Source organism: Balaenoptera acutorostrata, chromosome 3 (genome assembly GCF_949987535.1).
Source record: "Balaenoptera acutorostrata chromosome 3, mBalAcu1.1, whole genome shotgun sequence".
NCBI lineage: Eukaryota > Metazoa > Chordata > Mammalia > Artiodactyla > Balaenopteridae > Balaenoptera > Balaenoptera acutorostrata.
In genome coordinates this window covers 87,719,124-87,738,813 of record NC_080066.1, presented here as the reverse complement: position 1 = coordinate 87,738,813, position 19,690 = coordinate 87,719,124, and the positions used below count along the sequence as shown (strand labels likewise).

Sequence of the window (19,690 nt, the reverse complement as noted above, 5' to 3'; positions counted from 1 at the left end):
GTGTTTCGGCAAACTTAATTATCTAGATTCTTGGCTTCATTAAATTCATTCATTCATTTATTAACAAACATTTCCTGGTTTGCTATATGCCAGATTTTCTGGCGAGGCAAAGGTGAGTAATACATACTTCCTGCCCTCAAGAAGTTCGTAATTCACCATTGTAATTCTCCCTCTCTGGCCTATGCCAACCACAGAATTACAGTGGGTAGGGAAAATTCACTGGCAGCATCATGCACTTTTCCAAATGTGAGCCCAACTCAGTTTAGGGGTCAAAAACCAAAATGATGATCTAATAATATTTTAAATGTACATTTATAGTTTATTTTGCTGTTTAAAATTTTTTTTTCTGGTGGGAAGCATCTTGTAGCACCTAGGACAAGTTATGTTACCTTCTTCGGTGAATTTCAACAACAAAGTATTTCTCACTAGAATTAAATCAGGATATTATACTAACCTCTCTGGATCTGAGTGTCCATGAGCAGCATATATGATCCGTGTCATGCAGTTGGTATACTTTGTTTCTAGTTCTGTGATTGCCTGTTTTGAAGATAATGGATAACAGGACATGTACTTCATAGTGTTATGGAGCGAATGGGGTCCCGCTGCTCGCTGCTTACAAAATCAATTATGTACTCACAAGTGCTGGTAGAAAGGAAAGGTGCCTTTAATCAGAATGCCGGCAATCTGGGGAAATGGTGGACTCAGCGTCCCTCAAAAACCATCTCCGAAGATTCTGCTAGGCCATGAAAGCTTTTAAAGGGAAACAGAAAAGTAATCCCAGTTAATCACTGAGATAGGGGGTCAGAGTTGTTGCCGTCCCTCACTGCGTGCAGGCTTGTCGACTCCTCGTGGTCTTCCTCTAGATGTTATCTTGTTCATGCAGTTTGATCAGGAGATTACTGAAGGGGAAGCTAGGGAAGAGATCTGGTCATCTGTTAATTACTTATTCTTCATTTCTACTTTGATCGCCGGAAAGAACCAACAAGTTAGGCAGGGTTTTGTGTGATTAAAAGATTTGAAAGGTGTGCTTGGGCCGGAGACGAGTAGAGCATGGGGGTGCCTGGTTTAAAAGTTAGTTACAATATAACTTTGCTAAAGTGACAAGGACAGGGGCTTCCTGCTGAGGGTGGTTTCCTGCAAAGAGCTGCTTACATATCTCCACTTACCAGAACATCATTCCATTTCTATGGGATTAGGGGTGAAGGTCTATCTTCTGTACCCTCTTCATGCTGACATAGGGTGCTGTATTCTCAGAGTGGAAGGTGTCATCATGGGTCTATAGCATCTCTTTGCTGATAATTTTAGTTGTCTGCTTACATATACAGGCAGAGCAAACCACAATTATTTTGATGCCCACAAAGATATAGATTATTATAAGCAATAATGTTAATCCCATTCTCTTGAGGCCAGTTCTTGGAATTGTGCTAGCCATAGATTCAGTACTGCTCAAGTTGGAGTAGCTTATGTCATGGCTACAGCTGGTCACCATGCAGTTAGCTGTTTTCTCTGGTGACAGTTATAGTATTTGTGAAACAACTCAGGAATGTACATCAGACACTGAGTCTCTGACTCTATCGTCCTAGTCATTAACTTCTTGGTTTTGTAATGGGGGGGAGGAGGGTACTGCAGGGTTCTGCTCAGTTCCAATAGGATGTCAAAATATTGTGAAATATAAAGCAAATGGTTCTTTTTTTTTCAAATTGATGTTTTTTATTGGAGTATACTTGATTTACAATGTTGTGTTAGTTTCTGCTGTACAGCAAAGTGAATCAGCCATACATATACATACATTCACTCTCTTCTAGACTCCATTCCCATATAGGTCATTACAGAGCACTGAATAGAGTTCCCAGGGCTATACAGTAGGTTCTCATTAGTTATCTTTTATATATAATAGTGTGTATATGTCAATTCAAATGGTTCTTTTGTAGGGTGGGGTTTATGTCACTGAGGTGAAGTGAAAAAAAAAAAAAGAAATTTACAATTCAATAAGCTCCCCTTTTTTTTTTTTTCATACCTAATTTTCTGATTATTATACTACTTACATAAAACGATCTAGGTTAGAGCAGTGCTCATGACTGCTGTGGAACAACATTCTGGAACACCAAGAAGTCTTCACTGCTTAGGGTTGAAACTTGTGGCCCACTTAAGTGTGGAAGTTTTTTCTGTTTGCCTACTGTTTCCAGTAATATTGTATTTATACTGATAACATGAGAAACCTCAGATGGAGACCAGGTAAGGGTTGGAGGTGCAGGCTAGAGCCTTGGAGTGGCTTCTCTTCTTAGAAGTAAAGGTTATCTATTTGTGAGACTTCATTGCTGGGGGCAGGGACATCTGGCTAAGATCCAATAGTCTCTTGAGGTGGAGTTCAGGGGTGGCAGCTGAGCACAAAGATCAGGGCCCCATGTCCATCCCATTGACTTCAGTTCTGAAGCTGGTTTTTGAGTGCCTACAGTGGATTTGCCTGCCAAGTAAAGTCTTAAAGGCTGCACCTGCTGAGGGCTTTAGGATAAGATAAGGGAAAAAGTTTTCCTTGAGGGCCGGGAGAAGGTTTTGGTTTCCGACATCATTAGATCCAATTTAATTCGATGAACATTTGTTGAATTTCTAGATGAACAAACTGGCCTACAGTCCTAATCAGACTTAAACACCTGTTTTTGTAAAATAGCCTCTTGCTGGAATACAGCCATATATGGGCTATGGCTACTTTTGCACTGACTGCAACAGCAGGGTTGAGTAGTTGTGACAGAGTCTAAATAGCTCACAAAACCTAAAATATTTGCTCTCTGGTCCCTGGCAGAGAAAGTTCACTGACACCATTCCAGAAAGGCAATAGACCAAAGGATAGCCATACCACCTGGATTAAGATCTCTGGCTTCTTTAGTTACTACATTTGGGACTAGATTTGCAAATTCTTAACCTTTCTGTTGTCTTAGTTTTACCATGAAATAGGCATAATAGGAAGAAGTACTTAAAGAAGTAGTCAGTGTAACGTGCTAGGAACAATGCTTGGTAATGTAGCTGCTTTTAAATGTCAGCTACTTCTGTTATTTCTCTTCCCTCTCCTTCCCCTCCTCTAGGCCTTGAGGCTGAGCATTGGGAACACAGAGATAAACACAACAGGGTTTGATACTCAAGGAGTTTACAAAATAGTAGTGGAAACAGATAAAGAAAAAAACTGATCCAGCATAAAGTGATGAGTGCAGTGAGGGAGGTGTTCTTGGGTCTAGGGAGATCAGAAAAGAAAGAAGTCAGAGCCGGTTTTACTAAGGAGACAACAACCAGACAAAAGTTGAATAAATAGAAATTTCCTAGGTAGACAGGCAGTTGGAAAGACTCCCAAGCAGACAAAACAGCAGGTATGGAGGCAGGGAGGAGTAAGAGAGGATGTCCAGAGAACTACAGATAGTTGAGTGTTTCTTGAAAACAATGTACATAGTGGTGAGTGATATATTAGGTTGAGTTTGTAGATAGGCCCAGATGACCAACACCTTGTTAAATACTGTGTGTAAGTGTTTTAATAAAATGTTTATTGAGTGACGAAATTGGGTAGGTCTTTGGATAGGGAGAGCTTCCAGGGGAATAGTCTTTATTTTTTGACTTAAGACATCATCCAGTTTCTTTAATTCAGCAAATGTATGTGTTAACTTCACTGGGCTGGGTATTATGCTGGATGCTGGGATACAGATAAGCAGGACATGATCTCTACCTTATAGTGACCTAGTGTCCAGCTGGGGAGAGTGCCACAGAACAGTCACAGTAAATAATACCCACTGTTAATAAAAGTATTTATCAGGAGTCCTAAGAGTATGGAGGAGAGAGTGACTAAGTGCCTAGAGAATGTGCCTTGAATTTAAGCTGGATCTGAAAAGAAAGTTATGGCCTTCCCAGGCTGAGAGAGGCGACCAGCCATTCCAGGCAAAGAGTAGAGCCTGGAAGACAGAAACATGAGGTGTGGGGTATTTGAAAACATGTGTCAAGAGGCATTGTTTGCAGTATGAGTTGGATGCCAAAAATACTGGCTAAAGGGATGCCAGTTCTACTCTCCATTGCAGAAATGCCTGAAATGGGGGATTGTTGGTCGATATCTCAATGAGTAGATTCTCAAGACTATAAAGGAGAGTTCAGTTGGAATTGATGATTGCCTGTGTCTAGAAAGGAAAGGAAGGAGGGAGGAGAGAAACGGAAGAAGAAAAGGAATAGAAGATAAGGAAGGCTGACGTATGGATGCTGGGAAAGTTAGGGAAAGTAGTATGGGAAATGATTTTGGAGGCAAGGTGATGAGTTTCTGGTGATATGGTAAGGCATCTAAATAAAGATATAGAGCAAATAAAGACCCAAACTATATAATTAGATTTTGGAATTTTGGGTTAAGAGGCAAAGAAACCTTAACAGATATTGAGAATATTCACTGTCAAATGATCTTCTTAAAGCAATCTTTTCATGGTGTTACTTTTTAGTTCAGAAATCTTTAGAGGCCCATCATTACTTCATTGCCTAAACTCTTTAACGTGGATATTAAATTTCTCCTCAATTTGACCTTAACTCTGTTCTGTCCTGTCTCCTGTTTGAGCCCATACATGCCCATTTGGACAATGTTGTCCTGGCTTAACCATTCCACTCACTAATTGCCTCTTGGTCTTCCTTCTGGACCTTTAATCCTAAACATCACTGCCCTTTCCTCTTTTCTGAAACAGTTCCTACCTATCGTATAAACTCAGTAGAATTCTTATCTGTATCCTTCTCTGTCTGAAGCCTGTTCTTTCTCTGTATCCCTGTTCCTTTTTCTCTTTACCAGTGTTCCTTTTTCTCTGCATCTGCCTGTCTCCCCCACCCTCCACCCCTCTTTTGAATAAGCATTTCTGGGAATAAGTTAATTTCTCAGAAAACCTTGGAAAACACAAAGGATAATTTGCTAATCATAGGATATGCATTGCTATTTATGTATATATTTAAGTTTTATCCCCCTAAAGAATAATGATTTCATTGTTTTTGTAAAAATGATGAATACTTAATCTTACCTCTCTATCTAAAATAACTTTCCTACTGGCCCACTTACATGACTTTCTATAATTTACTTAGGTTTATTGAGTGCAAACAAAACCTATGTTGATAGAATGAATCCATTTTGTAATTCTATCATCCTCAAAGGATTCCCCCTTTTGGTTTCATAATAAGTAAGTTTAAAAAAAACAACATAAATCAGTCTGTGGGATTCTAGAGTCTCCTAGATTAATGTCACTTGATTTACTCTCTGAATCCAGCCATCTAACCTCAGCCAAATTTCCTGCTGAATTCTCTTGGCACACAGCTTTAACTTTAGAAATCAAAATCCGTCTGTATCTTTGCCTTGTTCCTTCTGAGTTTGTGCTTTGGTTGGTCTAAGACCTTAAATGAATGCTTCTATTACCCCTTTAGAAAATATGATTCTTATTGAATGTGGCACTGTCCTTAGACTGTAGGAGTGGAGGCACAGATGACGTGTGCCCCAAGCAGGGGACTCTGGAGAGTGCCACCACTGCTTTATTCCAGATGCCTACACTTTAACATGCTTAGTTTTGACTTGGACTGATTTTCCCATCATGGAAATCCACGCCTTTCTCAAAGGGATATGAAATCCAATGTTCTCTTTCTGCCAAAATTCCTTTGTTTCTTTACCTGGATATGAGTGTGAGTTGGGAGATGCTGACCTTGAGGTGAGAGTACAAGGAGAGATGTTTACAGTCAAACTGTGGTTTGCAGCCTCTGCTAAACTAGCCAGCGTTCCAAAGGCCCATGTTATTTTCTTTTTCCAAATCTCTAATAATTAGATTTAGAAATCCTTAGAGACCATTAAAGTTAAACACTCATACACACACAAAGCGAAATTCTCAAATCCTTTAGACATTGTTTAGAATGGCTATAATCCATCACTAAGGACTGGTAGGGAAAAATTTAAGTATTATTGGTTAGGAAAAAATTTAAGGATTATTTGTCAGGCCTTGCTCACAGATAGGAATTATCTAAGGGTGTGGCATAACGTTTGGGTTTCTAGAAGCTCGGGGCCAGGGTGATTTGGGAAGGGTGTTTCCTAAGGTGTGACCCCAGAGGAAAAGGTGGAGCTGTGGTCAGAACCAGGAGAGATGGGCGCATGTATCTACCATGGGAGCGAAGTCAAGGACACACACTGGAGGTTAAACAGAGGAGTGCATGAGGGAGTAAATGGAAACTGAGGTAGAGAATGGGTCAGGTGGTTTGGGTGCTGGTTTGAGTAAGGGAGAATTTACTGGGAGCATTCCTTTTGGGACTGCTCAGCCTGTGCTCCGGGTTGGGTGGCCCTGCTGCTTAGATGCATTCTGCTGGGATGGACATGAATCTCCTTGCTTGGATTACCAACTTTGCCTAGACCATATGCTGACAGAGTGCTGTCCAGTTGCTGACTAATTTGTTTGGATCCTGTGATTTCCAAAGTCACGAGTGATAATCATGGCTTTTGAGCACGTATAAGGCACTGGCATAGACTGCTCTTTAGGAAGACATACAGAGTAAAAAAAAAAAAAAAAAAAAAAAAACTTATTTATTTAGTTTATGGTTTATACATTACTCTTTACCTGCATTATCTGATTTGAATCTCACAATAACCCTGGGGCACATGGTTATCCTCATTTCACAGATGAGGAAACTGAGGTCATAGAGTTACATGTAGTTACAAAACTAGAGAGGTAGTAAGTGCTGGAGCCAGATCCCAAATCCCAGTCTTTTGATTTAATCCAACACTCTTGCTGCCATTACTTTTTATCTCAGGGTATTAATCAGCTGGCTTTAGCAATCCTGTACCAAGTAAGGAAGGTAATATAAAGTTTTGATTTTTCTTGGCTATGGTTTTCTCTTGAAACTAAAGAGAGGTGATGAAGATAGGTTACCTTGTGGTTAAAGAGTTTCCTTTTGGCTATTTCCCATTCTGGTGCTTTTGCCTTAGAAGATGTAAAGCCATGTGACATCCAGTAGCTTGCTTAATCTAAGGAGCAAACTCAACTTGGCCAGAATGTGCGTGAGCTCTTCTGTTACAGAGGAGCCATGAGAAGTGCTGTGGAATTTTCTCGTTTGATAAAAGTGTAGTCCTCATGGATTATCTCAGTTAAGTCTAAGAAGAGTAGTTTATTTTTTATCTAATGGAGAAGTATAAAGGTACTTGGAGTCAGTCAGTAATTTCAATTTCCAGTTGTGTTCTCAATATCAAGGAAATTGATTTAAAAATAGCTCGTAAGATATCAGGTACTAAATTCTATGATTTCAACACATTCAATTGTTGTTCTTATAAGAATTTTGAAGAAAAGTTTTCTGTAAAGAGCCTAGAAGAAACTCCAAAGGACCTTTCTAGAGTTTACAGATATTGGTTGAGCAGAAATCCTTAAAATCTGTGTGATGGACTTCTAATAAGGCCAAATAAAAATGAGTCCTTTAGTTTTGTCTTTTGTTTTCATTTTTACAAGGTAATAGATTCTTATGAAACAAAGTATAAAAGAATAAATCAAATAACTATTTTTGTTATGCACAAAAGATGTGCTTTAGTTGTTTTGGAAGACAAGTATGGGGAAAATTTGCTTTCACTCAGGTCTTTTTCCTTTCCCCCTCTGCCTAGTCTCTCCTTTTTGCTCCTCAGCTCCTGTTGACTTCTCAGCTGTCTAGCCACAGAGGGCAGGATCATGCCAGGAGTAAAGCTTCTTTAATTTCTAGGAAGAAATGGTCTGAACCGTTACCCCAAATTACTTGGGGATGAGGCTTCCTTCCTGGGTTCTCCTCTTCCTCTTTCCGATGTGTGCATTATATACCCCTATTCACTGGTTCACCTTGCCTCTTCAGATATTTAAGGAACTGCAAATGCAATGCAAACATACTCTATTAAGTATGATTTTAAAGACATGGCATCTTAAAAACCCAACTTCTGTAGGAACAGCAGAACAGTACCAGTGTGTAGGAATCACGTACGCAGCTGTGATATGTGCTGTGTACTGGTTGGTGCCTGAGCCACTGACGGGTAGGCCAGAGCTCAGAATCTCCCTCTTATCCCACAGAGCCTTGTTTCTGGCTCCTGAGGCCATTCTGGAACCACAAAAGCCAGAGAATTCTGGAATTTTCATTCACTTGTGTGAGAGTTTTAAAAGAGCTAAAATGAAACAAATTCTGCAGGTACATTCTGAAGACAAGTTGACCCCTGCAGTAGTCTTAAATACACTTGGTCATCTTAGACTGAGGCAGGCCCAGAATGAACCTATGAGCTTGATGGCCTCTTCATACTCTGTACCTTCAAACCCTTGAGTTCCCCAAGTTTCTTGAGTTAATGTGATTTGGGCAGGGCCAGCAGTAGAAGATGTGGTAGAGAGTTAACCCAACGAGACTAAACATCTTCCTCTGTCAAACACTCTGATCATCTTTCCCAAAGAAGAAAATTTTCCTCCCTCTAGGGAGGTCATCCTTGTGTATTGACCATCAGCTTCAGGGAGACCGTGCATGCTTCAGGAAAGGAGGAAGGGGACATCTACTCTCCTAATAACAGCAACCCCATAGACTCTGGTGACCTACAGCTATGAAAGCAAGCTGGAAACAGCTCTTGTAGCGTCACATGAAATTCACATACAATAGTTGCCCTAATGGCATTTCCCAGAAATAAATCCTGAAAGAGTCACAGCAGCTAAATGTGAGTCATGAGGCACCATCCTCCAACATTTGTATCCTTGAAAAAGGGTCCTTGTTTTGTGCATTTATGTATTCCTGTGGTACCTAGCAAATGTTTGCTAAATGAATAAATGTGTTAAATTAATTTTCTTCTGTTCATATGGAGAAGTAATGGGTAGGAGGCCAATTCAAGAATGCACTCAAAGTCCAGCTAGAGAGTGGTTATATCTAGCCTTTAAGAAAATCTCTTCATGTACGTTAATGATATTATTAACAATAACTAACATTGAACACTAACCTATGTGACAAGCACTATTCTAAGTACTTTTAAAGCATTTGCTATACTTGTTTGTTAATATGGTCCTCGTGTTCCTCACGTTCAGAGTACCTACATGAAATAGTTCTTTCCAAGGCTGCAAACTGTGTCATAAACACATTCGGACACACACATTTCAATACTGATGCATTCCCAGCTCCTTCTCCCCGCTCTCCCCAACTCTCCTCATCTGTTCACACTGTTGAGATGTGATAGTCAAACTTCCTCTAGTGAATAAGGAATTTTTTGGTAGGTGTTGTTTTTGTTTGTTTGAAATTCTGCTTAAAAGACAAAAGCAAATGCATTTGGCCATTACAATACTAATTAGGTTTGTGTTCACTACATAACTGTTAATACTGATGAATATTCCTTTTTTGTTCTGTAAACAGAGAATGTTATCAAGGTTTTCCAGCCAACAGAACATTCCGTCTTGCATCTCAGTGCTTTTGACAGTGGTCTTCTAATTCACATATGGGCTTTTCCTTAAAACATTTCAAATCTATGTAAGTGAAATATAGCACAGGTTACATAGATTTAATTTAGAGGAACCTAAAGGATAAAGACTAGCTTCGGATGGTTTTGATGCTAGGAACATCCCATAAGGTAGGTTCCGATATTTTGCTACTTTACAGATGAGGAAACCAAGGCACAGAACAATTAAGTAACTTGCCCAAGCTCACGCAGCTAAAAGTAGCAGAGTTGGGATTCAAACCCATGTAGTCTAACCCCAGAGACCTCCCTCTACAGTCTTAACCATTATGTGACATGAGGGTGTCAGTCAGGGTTCTATCAGAGAAAGGGATTTGTTATATAGATTTGACCACATGCAATTGTGAAAGCTGTTTGAACAGTCTCCATAAGGCTATATCTTTGCGTCTGGTGCTGAAGCCTGAAGCCAGTAGGAAAGACGGGCAGGAAGTGATGATGGATGTGAAGTGGGGGAGAGCAAGGACAAGCCAGAGCCCATGAAGGTGGACTGGAGCCAGGGTCAGACTCTCAGCACCTCCACGTCTCCCACTTTGATGATACCGGTGTCCTGCAGCAGAAGCCAAGCATGTACCTGGTCCAAGAGTAGGAGAAGCTGAAGGAAGGGCCAGTGGGGCCTGGAGGTGCCATGGACCTGGCCGCTGCTGCATGCCAGCAGATGTGGGATACCAGTGAAAACCAGTTTACTTTCTCATATAAAAATATGAAGTTGACATTTCTTTCCAGACATCTGGGATGACAGATATTGTTCTTGACCAAATTCCAAATTATTTTCACTTAATAATTAGACCTACTGTGACATGTTTTGAAGTTGCACATTTCTCTCATACTGGCATTTTATCTGCACTTTTTCTGGTGAAAGCCTTCTTAGTCCTGGTGGTTTATCATTTTCTTCCCTGTCTTGTGGTGTTCACTCGGTCTCTTTTCCGGAAGCTGTCATTCTAGAATCTTAGGGCATGGTCCAGGAAAACATCTCCTGCTGTTCGTTATTAGTTATTTACTTCCTATCCTTTGTTATTTTTCAAAGTACCTAGCTGCAGGTGTAAGAAAGTTTCCTAATAAGAACTTCTTAATTAGAAACTGTGTACCTCTTCCTACTCATGTAAATATGTTCCCAACTTGTTTCCATGCAAGTCAGCAGAGGTGAGTTACTATCCATGTATCTAGTGATTTTTGCAGATTATTGCCAAATATCAATTGTAATGACAACAAAAACTATTATCCATTGTATCTGTATAGACATTCACAGTTTTTTAAATTGAAGTGTAGTTGCTGTAAAATATTATATATTACAGGTATATAGCATAGTGATTCACAATTTTTAAAGGTTATACTCCATTTATAGTTATTATAAAATATTGGCTATATTTCTCATGTAGTACAATATACCCTTGTAGCTTATTTTATACCTAATAGTTTGTACCTCTTACTCCCCCACCTCTATATTGCCCCTCCTCTTTTCCCTCTCCCCACTGGTAACCATTAGTTTGTTCTCTATATCTGTGAGTCTGCTTTTTTTTGTTGTTGTTAAATCTACTAGTTTGTTGTATTTTTTAGATTCTACATATAAGTGATATCATACAGTATTTGTCTTTCTCTGTCTGACTTATTTTGCTTAGTATAATGCCCTCCAAGTCCATCCATGTTGCTGCAAATGGCAAAATTTCATTCTTTTTTATGGCTGAGTAGTATTCCATTTTGTGTGTGTGTGTGTGTGTGTGTGTGTGTGTGTGTGTGTGTATTCTCACATCTTCTTTATCCATTCATCTGTTGATGGACACTTAGGTTGCTTCCATATCTTGGCAACTGTAAATAATGCTGCTATGAATATTGGGGTGCTTGTATCTTTTTGCATTAGTGTTTTTGGTTTTTTTTGGCTGTCTACCCAGGAGAGGAATTACTGGATCATATGGTAGTTCCATTTTTACTTTTTTGAGGAGTCTCCCTACTGTTTTCCATAGTGACTGCACCAATTTACATTCCCACCAACAGTGTACAAAGGTTCCCTTTTCTCCACATCCTCACCAACATTTGTTATTTGTGTTCTTTTTAATGATAGCCATTCTGACAGGTGTGAGGTAATACCTCATTGTGGTTTTGATTTGCATTTCCCTGACGGTTAGCGATGTTGAACATCTTTTCATGTGCCTGTTGGCCATCTGCCCTTCCTCTCTGGACAAATTAGACATTGATAGTTTTAACCACATGAAACATCAGTTGATCATCACTCATGCTGTAAGTTCCAGATGAAAACATGACAGGGCACCACTCTATGTTAAGGGCAGAGACATTGCATAGTTTTTTTAAAAAAAGTTTGAGGTAGATGATTCCTCTTATTGTCTTTAGGAGGGAATGGGGTAGGAGAGACCACAAGAATGAGCACCCCCTCAGTCCATTAGACCTCTCTAATGTTAGAAAGCCTTTCTTCTGTCAAGGACCACTGATGCAACATTAAAAAACAACCAGAGACCACCTGCATAGGAAAGCAATATGTTTATTCTTTTAATGGGAAACTATAACTTGTTCCAAGAACAAGGAATGTAAAATTCTACCCAATTAACACAAGATGCTTCATTTCTGTATTTTAGACTTATGGGGGAAGGGGACAGAGAGATGAAGATCAAAAGGGAAAGAGTCATATGGACAAAAATAAAGCGAAATTGAATCTGATGAAGGGGAGAGACTGACATGTACACACGGCTTGTTTATGAAGAAGCACATAAACACAAACACAGAGAAACCGCAAACAAACTCATGCCTGTGTGCATTCACTTCTCACCCTGGTCCCCAGAGAGCTGCATAAACACATTTGCAATCATGGGCTTCTGTGAAATAGCAGCATCCTCATTTATCTCTTCAGGATATCACCAGTTATGTTGCAAGCACCTTGAGAATAGGGACAGCTCATTAGATGTTTGTGAAATTGAAACATTTTTATCTTCCCTAATACTACACTGCATTTTGGAAAGTCTGGGTGTAGTGTAGGTATATTATCTTCAATACTTGCCATGAGGAAATTAAGAAGAGGGCCACATTTAAAGCGAGTCAGAGCGCCCTCACTCCCAGTGCCCCCTCATCCAGTGCCCATGTCACCTTCCTGGTCTGCTCAAGTGCACGGTGCTCAACAGCAAACTCTGGGCAACATCCTGTGTAGTCTTGTTGGGTCTTTTTCATGGCACATAACATAGCTTCTCACTTGCTTAAACTGTTGTTGTATTTTGTTGTAAACTACTACTTTTTGACCATATTGTCAAATAAGTGAATACTATAAGAAACCAGAAGCAAATTTTTATTCCTCTGCTCAACAAATACTCAGTTGAGGGCAACTATTCAAGCACCGTGCTAGAGACGATGCATTAGCAATCAGCAAGGCCAGATAGTCCTTGCTCTCATTTATGTATCATTTTGTGGGAAGACAACAATAAAGTAATCATTGAAGTGTTCTGGTGGAAATATACTACTTATTTCTCAGATAAGCACTGATTTCTCCTTTGCTTCTCCTTCATCTTTTTTGTCTCTTACATTTCCCCCCCTGTAATTCAATTCATAGGAGAAAACAAAGACAAGAACTCATTCCCTTTTATGTTAAAATACCAGTACAGGCCAGCTCTAGGCAAGTGTGACCATTGTTTTCCATAGTCCTTCATTCAGCTCTGACCAAGGTTCCTTCCCAACTCCCTGAGCTCCTTTTCAGTTGACTTGAGATTGTCTGCTCCTTTCACGTTTTTCAAAAACAAAGTCTTAGGGCAGTTCTGGAAAGTTAATTGGAAAGTATAGTTTCCTCAAGAAAGAGAGGGGAACATAAAAATGCAGCTCATCCAGCAAGCAACCTCAGGTTCTTCCTTTGCTGATGGGATGGGAGGTGACATTTATTGAGAACCTGCTCTATTCAAGACACTCTATTAGGTTGGGCTATAAAGATGAAGATGGCACAGTCTTTGCCCTCATAAAGTAGTGTGGGCTAATTATAATTAGAAGGGAACACACAGTAATCGGTGACTGGAATGTTCTGGGAGAGCCTCATGGAGGAGGGGCGTTCCTGCTGACATTGAGATTCGGGGATTACAGAACTAGTCTGGGTACAGTACCAATGCGGAGCCTCCCCTGTTGGACAGGCAGGGATGGAGTGTGGTATTGCAAGCAGGAAGTGACACAAACACACCGTAAGAGGTAGGAAAGGATTGGGCACGTTCAGAAGACTCGGTGTGTCCTGCTGGATTGGAATGTGTGTGCCCTCATTTATTGGAGAATGAAAAAATCATGCAGCATTTGATGCAATGAAATATTGGGGACACCCCAACAAAACGGTGCTTTGGGGAGTTTATTATGGCAGCTGTATACATGTTGGTAGGAGGTGAGAGGGAGACCAGTGAGAAGGTAGAGTATTTGTTCAGGCCTGGGATGATAAGAATCTGAACTAGGAAGGTAGAGTATAGAATGAAAAGGAAGGAGCGATGGATTCTGTCTCGTCATCTGAGTGGCCCAGGGGTTAACAGGAGCTTATTACTGTATTGCCAGAGAGCAGAATGCAGGTGACGGTGACCACAGCAGAGTGAAGCAAAGGTTTCAAGATAGAGGAGTAGAATTTATTATGACACAGACAGCGCTGGCTTCTGCTGCTCCTGGAGATCTGAGAAAGTGAAGCCATAAACACGTGCGGGTACTGTTACTGTGTACAGACAAGATGGCATTATGCTGTGGATTTGAAAATATTCACAAGTGCCTCTTGGAATGTAGCTTTCCGTGGATTAATGCGGTTTGTGTTGAAAGTGCATATATATTTTTTTCATCCGTGGTTTTGCTTTTTAAAAGCAGGTAGTTAAAGCTTTTCTTCCCCTTAAATGTAAAATGCTAATTTAATTTAGTCTTTGCAGCATGGGAATGGGACATTAATGTGGCTGAAAACAGCAGTTTATTTTTTGTGGGTTTGACCATTTCAGAAACTTCACATTTATGAAAAATATTATTACTAGGAAAATAAATTTGAAACCACAGTCCAACTTCCATGAGGACTGTATAGTGTTTTTCCATTCTACTGCTTAAATACTCCAAAGATTCTATGCCTCAGAGCTGGGACTTGTATAACTGTGCTGCATAGGAAAACAGAGGACTCTGGAGTGGATTCTGAAGTGGTTTCCCCCATCCACCTCTGGATGGCTGTCCTTGGAAACCAGCTCTTAGTTTAGCCCAGTGGAGCTTTGTGTTTGGAGAGAAATTGGCCTGTAGCGTGCAGCTCCATGACTGTGCAAAGACAGCTAAAACCACAACTGCTTTTAGCCCCCCACCCAAACAGTGGGAAAGTATTTTGGGGTATGAGAGTCTCAGAAAGATTAATTATACAATTACATGATAAGATTTCCAGTTCTCTCAGACCAGCATATTTATTTATTTTGTTTTGATTAATTATCCTGAGATGAAGTCTTTATCCAAGTTAAGTCTGATTCCCAAAATATTTATCACTTTTTAGCTTGAAAACCAGTGCTCTGCGTTCTTCCATCGCCACACAATCTTTACGCAGTTTGCCGCTGCGAGGCTACATGAAGAAACTCACTGTATTGAGAATGAGGAAGATGATGGTCCAGCTCTACTTTGCACTGCTCAGACCAACGGGGGAACCACTTTTAAGAAGGGCATACACAGACTAACGTGTGTTCAGAGAAATAATCAGTGAAGGAGACTTGAAATCCAGTCGTGAGAGAAACTGGGTGGTTGGTCTAGAGAAAACACTTAAATGCTAACAGAGCTGTGGTATTTCACTGCTGCCGGGGAAGATGCCATAGTTTAACTACTTGGCATCCAGGCCCCTTTCCTGGGGAAATCTGCTGCTGTATGCACACTGGTGAGAGGTCTTGCCTCCTATGGTGGAAACTGAGGGGTCAGATTTGCCTCTCACAGGTCACTTGTCACCTGAGTGTGAGCAAGGGTCCTCAGTTCATCCTGTGTCCTGGCACATGCTTATGTCTCGGGCTTTGAGTCTAATAGCCACAGGGTTCATTGACAAAGTATCTAGAGTCCAATGTCATATCCAGACTTGCGGAGAGACTTCGGCAATGGTCCTCACTGCCTGTTTCCCTTGACGTCTGACCCATCCCCGCCTGGGTTCTCGAGTTCTAATAGAGAATAGGAATCTGTAATCATAATAGATTTTGTGAGCTCCCTGATAACTTTAAAATTAATTCCTTTTGATTAAGTTAGTTCATGTAGGTTTCTGTTGTTTACAAACAATAATCCTGACTGTATAGTTGCTAAAGACACAGTAATGTTTTCTTGTTTCCAGCTGGAATTCTTAAGCTGGATCAAAGGATTGTGTTGTGGAATCTGTATGTTGTACTATGTGTAGAATTTCAGATATTTATGCACTCAGATGGGGGAGAAGGTCCATAGCTTTTATTTGATTCTCAGAAGGCTCTATAACCCTGAAAAGGCCAAGAAACACTTATGTACAGGATACAATGTAAACACCTTACTTAGCGTAATATAAAGCCCTTGTGATCTGACCTCTGCCTACTGCTTCCATTTTTCTCTTTTACTGTGTTTCTTCTTGCTTCTGGTCTTCATCCTCTTTCTATGCTCCGATCAGATCCAAGTACTATGGATTCTCTAAAAGCACTTCATGGTTTTTAATCTCCATGTCTTTGTTCATGAAGTTCCTTCTGTCTCAAATTCCCATTCTTTTTCTTTGCTTCTCACCCTAGCTTTTAGTTGGTTTGCTGGACACCTACTCATCTTTTAGACTTGGCTGGTTTCACCTTTTCACGGGAGGACTGTGAAGGTCATGGTCACTATTCCCCATCCCCTCGGCCCACCTGCTTTCAGCATTGCCAGCAGCCCCTGTCAAGCTAGCAGCTGGCACGAGTGTCTCTTTGCTGTCCTGGGCCTTCTCCAAAGTCACTGAAGGTAGCCGTGCTGTCCAGGCACATCTTTGTGGAGAAGTTAACCCCTCTGGGGGCAACAATGGGAGTGTCCGTGGATAAATGCCCCAGCCTTCCCATCCACAGGTGGGCCAATTCTGGGACACATACTACATGGTTCTTTGGAGAGGCCCCCAAGCAATTAGGCCGTGGTTGTTCACAGTGGTGACCTGCATATTAAGCACCTTTTATTTGCTTTTCTTCTTTCCTGTCTCACTTGCCTTATTCCTGTCCTCCTGCTTCCTGGATTTCTACTACCTGCACCCAAGTTTTTGTCTGAGGTTCTGCTTCCAGATGAGGACACCCTCTTGACTTTGTGCCTCTACTTTAGCTGTGAGGAGCTGCCTTACCATCTGTTACCCTTTATTGTTCATATCTAACAATTTCTCTCTAGTAGACTATTACTTCTTTTTTATTAAAAATTTATTTTATTTTATTTTTTATTGTGGTAAGAACACTTGATATGAAATCTATCCTCATAACAAATTTTAAGTGTACAATACATTATTGTTAACTATAGGTAAATGTACAGTAAGTCTCTAGAGCTCATTCATCTTGCTTAGGTGAAACTTTCTGTCTGTTGATAAATAACTCTCCACTTTTTGCTCCCCTAGTCTCTAGTAACCACCATTCTGGCCTTCGATTTTATGAATGTGATGATTCTATCTATCTCATATAGATGGAATCATGCAATAGTTGTTTTCCTGTGTCTGGCTTATTTCACTTAGCATATTGTCCTCAAGAGGTCCATCCATGTTGTTGCATATTGCAGAATTTCTTTCATGTTTAAGGCTTAATAATATTCTAAATAATAATAATGTATATATCATTCTTTAAATCCATTCATTCATTGATAGATATTTAGTTTGCTTCCACAGCTTAGCTATTGTGAATAGAGCTGCAGTGAACATGGAAGTGGTAATAACTCTTCGAGATCCTGATTTCAATACTTTTGGATATACCCAGAAGTGAGATTGCTGGATCATAAGGTAGTTCTATTTTTAATTTTTTGAGGAACCTTTGTACTGTTTTTCATAGAGGCTGCACCAGTTTGCATTCCCAACAATGACGTGCAAGGGTTCCAGTTTCTCCACATCCTCACCAACACTTGTCTTTTGTTAGACCTACTTCTTTTTTTTTTTTTTTAAGATTTATTTTTATTATTTATTTATTTATTTTATTTTTATTTTTGGCTGTGTCAGGTTTTAGTTGCAGCACGTGGGATCTTCGTTGAGGCACGCGGGATCTTTCGTTGCGGCGCGGGGGCTCTTTGTTGATGTGCACGGGCTTCTCTCTAGTTGTGGCATGCAGGTCCCAGAGCGCGTGGGCTCTGTAGTTTGCAGCATGCCGGCTCTCTCGTTGAGGCAAGTGAGCTCAGTAGTTGTGGTGTGCAGGCTTAGTTGCCCCGCGGCACGTGGGATCTTAGTCCCCTGACCAGGGATCAAACCTGCACCCCCTGCATTGTAAGGTGGATTCTTTACCACTGGACCACCAGGGAAGTCCCCTAGACTTACTTCTTGAGAGTAAAGAGCTTATCTTATTCGTTGTTTTTTCCCTCAGTATTAAAACCGGCACAAAGTGGATCCTCATCCATGTGTAAAAAACATAAGGCATGAGAGATTTCTGCAGATCTCTCAAGGGCTGTCAAGTGTTTACAAATGTCTGAGGAGCAGAACTAAGACCAAAGAGTAGAATTTATGAGAAGATGGACATTTGTTCCATATGGAACTGTCAATGCACCTAAGGGAGGGGAGATTCATTAGTAACAGTAACAGTGGCTCATTATGGCACGATGACTCACTTGGTTTGTCCACTCTTCCCTCTCTAGCCAAAAATTCCTGTAGTAGACAGTTTTATGGAAAAAGAGTCCCACACACAGATGCCTACAGGGATCAGGCAGACATGTAAACTAGTGAGGCCGTCTAGGCATCAGATAATTGGGAATGGCGGGAACTGCATGGAAATAAAGTGCATGCCCTGTCCAAATGGGCTAGCTGCTCCCCAGCTCCAGCCAACAGTTGTTGTGCAAGAATGTATGTTCAGTGCTGCCAGGCCTTTCAGTTTTTCAAGGGAAAGCAGAAATCCAGATTCTTATGTAAAATTTCCCAGTCAAAAAAACAGTATGTGGGTCAAGAAAGCATCACTGTGCCTATGTTTTCCTCTAAGAGTTTTATAGTGTCTGGCCTTACATTTAGGTCTTTAATCCATTTTGAGTTAATCTTGTGTAGGGTGTTAGGAAGTGTTCAAATTTCATTCTTTTACATGCAGCTGTCCAGTTTTCCCAGCACCAGTTATTGAAGAGGTAGAATACTCCATGACATAAATCACAGCAAGATCCTTTTTGACCTACCTCCTAGAGGAATGGACATAAAAACAAAAATAAACAAATGGGACCTAGTGAAACTTAAAAGCTTTTGCACAGCAAAGGAAGCCATAAACAAGACCAAAAGACAACCCTCAGAATGGGAGAAAATATTTGCAAACGAAGCAACTGACAAAGGATTAATCTCCAAAATTTACAAGCAGCTCATGCAGCTCAATATCAAAAAAACAAACAACCCAATCCAAAAATGGACAAGAAGACCTAAATAGACATTTCTCCAAAAAAGATATACAGATTGCCAACAAACACATGAAAGGATGCTCAACATCACTAATCATTAGAGAAATGCAAATCAAAACTACAATGAGGTATCACCTCATACCAGTCAGAATGGCCATCATCAAAAAATCTACCAACAATAAATGCTGGAGAGGGTGTGGAGAAAAGGGAACCCTCTTGCACTGTTGGTGGGAATGTAAATTGATACAGCCACTATGGAGAACAGTATGGAGGTTCCTTAAAAAACTAAAAATAGGGCTTCCCTGGTGGCGCAGTGGTTGAGAATCTGCCTGCCAATGCAGGGGACACGGGTTTGAGCCCTGGTCTGGGAAGATCCCACATGCCGCAGAACAGCTGGGCCCGTGAGCCACAATTACTGAGCCTGCGCGTCTGGAGCCTGTGCTCCACAACAAGAGAGGCCGCGATAGTGAGAGGCCCATGCACCGCGATGAAGAGTGGCCCCCGCTTGCCACAACTAGAGAAAGCCCTTGCACAGAAACGAAGACCCAACACAGCCATAAATAAATAAATTAATTAGAAAAAAACAAAAAAACAAAAAACTAAAAATAGAACTACCATATGACCCAGTAATCCACTACTGGACATATACCCTGAGAAAACCATAATTCAAAAAGAGTCATGTACCACAATGTTCATTGCAGCTGTATTTACAATAGCCAGGACGTGGAAGCAACCTAAGTGTCCATCGACAGATGAATG

General features: G+C 40.6%; 1 protein-coding gene across 7 annotated transcripts in view; it reads left to right on the top strand.

Moving 5' to 3' along the window:
* Positions 1-19,690, top strand: part of GALK2 (galactokinase 2) — a 137,398-nt gene that overhangs the window by 92,598 nt on the left and 25,110 nt on the right. The gene's annotated exons all lie outside the window — the stretch shown is intronic.